The 7,146-nt window shown below is 43.3% G+C and overlaps 1 pseudogene; it reads left to right on the forward strand.

The window, feature by feature from the left end:
• The first annotated feature begins 4,120 nt into the window (after positions 1 to 4,120).
• On the forward strand, positions 4,121 to 5,016 carry LOC119928214 (annotated as a pseudogene).
• Positions 5,017 to 7,146: the final 2,130 nt, after the last annotated feature.

Genomic DNA, 7,146 nt, shown 5'->3' on the forward strand with positions numbered 1-7,146 from the left:
CTAAGCACCAAGTCCAGGAAGATTATTAGAAGAGGTGGATCAAATCACATAGCATCCAAGAAACCTTTGATATCTTCACAGCTGAGTTTTTTTAATAACAGCAAGAATATCAACAAAATGTGATTGTTCTCTTTTGTCCTAGTAAAAGTAATAAAATCACATTGTTTGATGATAATTGTTATAATGAAGTTAGATTTTCTTTTTCTTTAGTGAAATTTATCATTTGGTAGTGGTGGAAAATTTGATATTGGACAATGATAATAATAATGCTATGGTATTTGTTAAGCACTTATCATGTGCCAAGCACTGTTCAAAACGCTGGTTATTTTCTTTTGTTCAGGATTAAAAACATGGAAATCAAATCCTGATTCTGGTTGTCTTCTTTACACTCTTGTTTCTACCTTTCAATGGCAAATGTTTTTAAGAACCATTCCTTACTTGAGTAACTCCCAGACCGTGGATAGATTACATGGAATCACAGGAAAAGATTACAAAGGGCATCTTAATTTGTGAAAGGATAAACAAAATTACTCATAGAACATTCTTATAAAATGTCTGCTAATGATCAAAAATTATGATATAGAGGTTAAAGAAAAGTCTATATGATTTTTGAAAAGTTGAATGGCTTATGGTAATAATACTGTCATTGCTGTAATTTTAAACTTTTTAATTATGCTAGATGATTTTCTCTGACATAATCTTTTTCTTATGGTGCCAGTGGTTGGTAGGTAGATGTGCAAATTTACCCTGATTTTTCAAAATTCAGCAGTGAAAATTTGAAATTAAACAAATCACCACATCTTTATTGTGCACTTTCATATTCATGGTATAACATTATGAGCAATTCCTTCTGATTGAGAAGGAATAATTTGATGTCAGTTGCCAGAAAATAGAAGCGGTAAAATTTTTTAATGTTTTTTGTTAAGGGCCTACTGTGTGCCAAGCACTGTACTAAGTGCTGGGGTAGATACAAACTAATCAGGTTGGATATAGTCCATGTGCCACATAGAACTCACAGTCTTAATCCCCTCTTCACAGATGAGGTTACTGAAGCCCAGAGAAATGAAGTGTCTTGCCCAAGGTCACACAGCAGACAAGTGGTGGAGCCAAGATTAGAATCCAGGTCCTTCTGACTCCCAGGCCTGTGCTCTATTCACCAGGTCTTGCCTCTGATTAAATTCCATCTTGATGGCACTGAAAGAAAGAGCTGAGGAACTAAGGGGTTTAAAGACATTTTAGTTACGTTTACAAATGCAGTGGGGTAAGTCAAGGCAATTCTCTGCCCTTAGCAATTCCACACAGCCCTGTCAATTCCATCTTCCAATTCCTGAAGTTGGTTTTTCTCTGATTGAAGAAATCTCAGTGTTACGGTGGAAAACACATTCCAGGCAGGGACTCTGGGAAATCTCTACTGTGGCTATTGTGTGTTTGCTGTACGTTAACTTTTGCCAGCAAGGTCTCATTCATGCCTAGAAGGGCTTGGTGCATCGAAGCATTCATTCTACAAGTTGGATTCATAAACGTATTTGTTAGAAACAATCCAACAGAGGACCTCTGTACGGTCCTCTTAAGGCAGTGGTTCTAGGAAATACATTATCTGATTTGAAAGGTCTTTTGGATGGTGCTGGAACATTCTGTACAAGCTTAAAGTGGAATGGGAAATCTGAAAGCCTCCTCAAATTGACAATAGAGAGAAGATTATAATACCTCGCTGACTTTTGCTTTTTAAATCTAGTTGAACTCTGGTTCTCTCCTCTTTCCCAATTGTAAAAATGGATGTTAACCAATCAATACCATATGGATAGGTGACACATTTTATTCTTTTATAACTGTGAAAGAGACTTCATTTTGGCTGAATTTTACAAATCTGCAGGGTGAAAAGATCTGGGGAAATGACAGGTGAAAGGAATTGTATATAAAAGGTGTAATAACTGTGGAAGTTGTTAAGTGCTCACTATGTTCCAAGCACCGTACTGCAGCACTGGGGTAGATACAAAAAAATCAGGTCCCATAAAGGGCTCACAGTCTAACTAGCAGTGAGAATAGACATTGAATCCCCATTTTGCAGATGGGGGACCTGAGGCACAGAGAATTTGAATGATTTGCCCAAGGTCACAATGCAGGCAAGGGCACAGCCAGTATTAGAACCCAGGTCCTCTGACTCCCAGGCCAGTGCTCTTTAAATTAGACCAAGCTTCTTCTCTGGAGAAAGTTCTGTAAGGGCCAGGCCAGGCTATAGTGGCTGTCAGGACCAATATGGTCATTACATGTACGCTTAACCTGGAAATGGTGAGGACTTAGTCCTTAAAGGTTTTTGATGTTCTGTAATCAATCAATCCCCCTCTCAGGGTCGCACATGGAGAGTTTCCAGTACTCTACCAGTGTCGACTACTGGAGGGAGAGTCAAGCAGAGGCCTGTGCATTCCATCCCATTCCATTCCACTCCATTCCATTCCACTCCATTCCATTCCAAGCTTGGGCAGTGGGTAGCGAGTGGAAGGCAATCTGCTGCAAGTCAAAACACACCTCTGCTGGGCAGCAGTAGCATGGGAAAGAATCAAGGGCAGAGACTCAAATTTACTGCATGAGGGCATTGGTAAACCACTTCTGTATTTTTACCAAGAAAACTCTTTGGATACACTTCCACAACGATTGAAGTTGGAGGTGGGGCATTCTGGGAGAGATGAGTCCATGGCACCTCTTTGAGTCAGAAATGACTCAAAAGCATAAGACAAGATAAGACAATCAATATATGATATTTGTTATGTGTAAACCGTGCACAGAACGCTGTATTAAATCCTTGTAGGGGTACAGTATGATAGAGGTGGTAGACACGTTCCCTGTAACAAACAGAACTTGTGAAAAACCTGTTAAGGCTTGGAATACACTTTGGGGAGGAGATTGGGGTGTGTTTGCCTAGTCAACAAACTGTAAGCTCACTGTGGGCAAGGAATGTATCTGCTATATTGTTATATTGTACTCTCCCAAGTACTTAGTGTTCTGTGCACAATAAGTGATCAATAAATATGACTGACTGATTGAGGTAAATATCCTTGTTTCTACTGTCTGTAATCTATTTTAATGTCTATTCCCCCTACAGGAGATAAGCTCCTTTAAAACAAAATGTTTTAATGGTATTTGCTAAGTGCTTGTCGACCACGAGGAGACACCATAAACAGGAAGAGGATCCAAGGTGGCAGTTCCCAATCATTCTTTCATTAAATCATACTTATTGAGTTGCTTACTGTGTGCAGAACACTGTACTAAGTGCTTAGCACTGTACTAAGTGCTTAACATTATAACCTTTTCACCCAGCACGGGGCAAAAAACCTTGGTTGAGCCGGGGCTGTGAACAAAGAGGCTCAACACTGTACTAAGCACTGGGGTAGATACAAACTAATCACATTGGACACACTCCATTTCCCACAAGGGGCTCACAGTCTTAATCCCCATTTCACAGAATATTTAACTGAGGCATAGAGACATAAATTGCTTTCCCAAAGTCACACAACAGACAAGTGGTAGAATGGGGATTAGAACCCAGGTCCTTCTGTAAGATCTGTTTAGACGGTAAGCTCTATCAAGACTGAAAAGCTCACTGTGGGCAGGGAATGTGTCTACCAACTCTATTATATTATACCCTTCCAAGCACTTACTACAGTGTTCCACAGTAAGAGATCAATAAACATCATTGATTGATAGATTGATTCCCAGGTCCCTGCTCTATCCACTAGGTCATGGTTCTTCTCTTGTAGGCAGCAATCATGTATACCAATTCACCTGCATTGTATTCACTTGTATTGTACCCTCCTGAGCGTTTAGGACAGTGCTCTGCAAATAGTAAGTCATCAGCAAATACCATTGATTAATTGTTGTTCATACCCTCCTTCTGTCCAACTCCCATGCTTGAGCTCCAAGAGGATGGCTCATAGGGCATAGAATCAGAGAAAACATTCTAGCGACCATGGGGAACTCTTCGTATCAGAGGAATTCCCAGAGAGAATGTTTTTTTGAAAAAAAAAAATGCATTTTGACTGAATTTGCTCCCTTCATAGTTATTTCTTATTGGGTTTTGTTGCAGATGCATTTCCCCTCTGCTCAACCCAACTAAAGTGAACATATGGAGAAGAGAAACACTGTGACGGAATTTATTTTCTTGGGAATTTTGCAGAATCAGGTGTTACAGAGAATTGTGTTTGCCCTCTTCTACATGGTGTCATTGTTGGGAAATCTCTTCATAATGATAACCAGCAATGTGAGCCCCCACCTCGCCTCCCCCATGTACTTCTTCCTCAGCTACCTCTCCTTTCTCAACATCTGCTATTCTATCATCACCCCAAAAATGATGGCCGACCTATTTGCCAAGAGAAAAACCATATCCTTCAGCAGTTGTATGACTCAGCTGTTCGCTGTGCACTTCTTTGGCTGCACGGACATCTTCCTCCTCACAATGATAGCCTACAACTGGTGCATGGCCATCTGTAGACCTTTGTGCTACCCGAGCATCAGGAGCCGGGGGGTGTATCAAGCCATGGTGACCTCCCTCTGGGGCAGAGCGTTTCTACACTCCATCGTTCAGACACTCCTCACCATCCAGCTTCCCTTCTGCCAGCCCAACATGCTAGATCACTACTTCTCCAATGTGCATCCCTTGCTGAAACGTGCCTGCGCTGACAGCTCTGTGGTGGGCCTGATGGTGGTGGCCAACAGTGGCATGATCTCTCTGGTGGCCTTCTTCATCCTGGTGATCTCCTACACCATCATCTTGTTCACCCTGAGAACCCAGTCTCCTGAGGCAAGGCGGAAAGTGCTCTTGACTTGTGGGGCTCACATGCTGTGGTCCTCCTGTTCTTTGGCCCCTGTCTCTTCATGTACATTCTTCCCTCTCACACCCTAGCAGTGGATAAGATGGTCACTTTATTTACCACCATTATACCTCTGATGCTGAATCCCCTCAACTACACCCTGAGGAATGACGCTGAGGTGAAAAGCTCTATGAGGGAATTGTGGAGGTGAAGGCTGTCCTCGGGAGGAAAATTAACACTGTGGTCAGCGTGGGGTTTCCACATCATCAGTGCTATTTGCCCAGTTCTTACTGTGAGCGGAGCACTGTAGCAGAGTGGCCTAGTGGAGTCAGAAAGACCTGGGTTTTGATCCTGGCCTCACCACTTGTCTTCTGTTTGACCTGGGGCAAATCACTTCACTTCTCTGTGCCTCAGTTGCCTCATATAATAATAATAATAATGATAATGATATTTGTTAAGCGCTATGTACAAAGCACTGTTCTAAGCACTGGGGGGAATAAAAGGAGATCGGGTTGTCCCACGTGGGGCTCACAGTCTTAATCCCCATTTTACAAATGAGGTAGCTGAGGCACAGAGAAGTTAAGTGGCTTGCCCAAGGTCATAAAGCTGACTAGTCTTGGAGCTGGGATTCGAACCCATGTCCTCTGACTCCCAAGCCGTGCTCTTTCAACTGAGCCATGCTGCTTCTCATATGTAAAATGGGGCTCGAGATTGTGAGTCCCATATGGGACAAGGCCTGTGCTCAGCTCAACCTGATTAGATTGTATCTACTGCAATCCTTAAAACAGTGCTTGGCACATAGTAAGCACTTAACAAATACTGTCACCATCATTATTATTATTACAAAGTGCTTGGGAGAGTACAGTACAACAGAGTTGGTAGACATGTTCCCTGCCCACAACAAGTTTACAGTTTAGAGATGAGTTTGGATGTAATTGGTAGATTATGTTGCTAGGATTTAAGAGGACTTTTCGTTGTAGGCATTTTGGTGACAGTAACAAAAATTGGGACTTAATGTTGACTGTGAGGACCAATTTCAAGACTATATGAAACCAAATTCAATGTTTTCTTGTGAAATGGCAAAGTTTGTATCTCTGGTGGGTGAAAACAAGCTTGTTGTGGGCAAGGTATGTGGCTACCGACTCTGTTATATTGTAGTCTCCCAAGTACTTAGAACAGCGTTGGGCACTCAGTAAGTGCTCAGTAAATATAATTGATAGGGCCTGAGGTAGGAATTATTGCTTTATGAATGACCATCCTGCCATCCCACTGAGGTCAATCAATCAGTTCATCAATTAATGGTATTGAATGAGTGCTTACTGTGTCCAGAGCACACAGCACAAGTTAGGGCAGAAGAGCCAGGGAGAAACTTAGAAGCTGGGAGGTGGGGTTAGGTTAGGGAAGCCGGCAGAATGAGAAATTTTATTGGTTCAGTCTTTCACTAATTCTCTGCCTCTTCTATCCCTGACTCTCTCTGGCCTCCTCTCCCACCATCCAGTGTGTTGCTCTCCCTTCCACCACAAATCCTTCCCCCCCACTCCACCTATCTCCTGAATTGCTGAAGCCCTTGAAGTGGTTTGTTGGTATTTCCATCGTTTCTCAAAACCATGTAAATTGCCCTTATGAGTGATGACAAACACAATGATGTTTGTCCTGTTGTACCATCTGTGTCCCGAGATGGCAGAAACACTTTCCATTTCTGCAGTTCCTTGCCTGGCAATTTTGGGGTGGGAGCAGAGTAGAGCAAGGTGAGGGTACCAACGGGGCCCTTGGCTTGCGTGCAGAGGAGAAAGTAGCCCTAGAAGGGCCCTACTACCTACAGCCTCCCTGCCCCTCGCTTTACCCCACCTATTGCTCCAGATAACCTTCAATCAAACAAGCAATTGTTTTTATTGATGGTTTACTGCGAGCACTGTGGTAAGCTCTTGGGAAAGTACAATATAACGGAGTCACTAGACACATTCCTTGCTGACGATGACTTCCACTGCATATGAGGATGGGGCAGAGGGAGGGTTTGAACTTGGATTCTTCAGCCCATCTCCCACAGCTGGGCCAAAACTCCCTGGGTCAGATCACTGGGTGGCAACGTCGGGATTGCCATCACCAGGGCCTTTCCACCATTTGCTGTGCTCCTGGGCTGCCCTGACTCCTGCCACCATACCCCACCTTGTGTTTGTTAGCAGCAGGAATCCCACTATCCCCAGTGGCCCCAGTAGCAGCAGTAGCAGCAATCAGTCACCTGAAGGTCTGGCCCAGGACCAGAGCTCTGCTAGTGGTCTGGTCTCCAGACTAGCCGCTGCCCAGGCTTTTTCCCGAAGTGGGCCAGACCCGTGTGTGGAAG

The sequence above is a fragment of the Tachyglossus aculeatus genome, chromosome 5 (assembly GCF_015852505.1).
Source record: "Tachyglossus aculeatus isolate mTacAcu1 chromosome 5, mTacAcu1.pri, whole genome shotgun sequence".
NCBI classification, from domain to species: domain Eukaryota; kingdom Metazoa; phylum Chordata; class Mammalia; order Monotremata; family Tachyglossidae; genus Tachyglossus; species Tachyglossus aculeatus.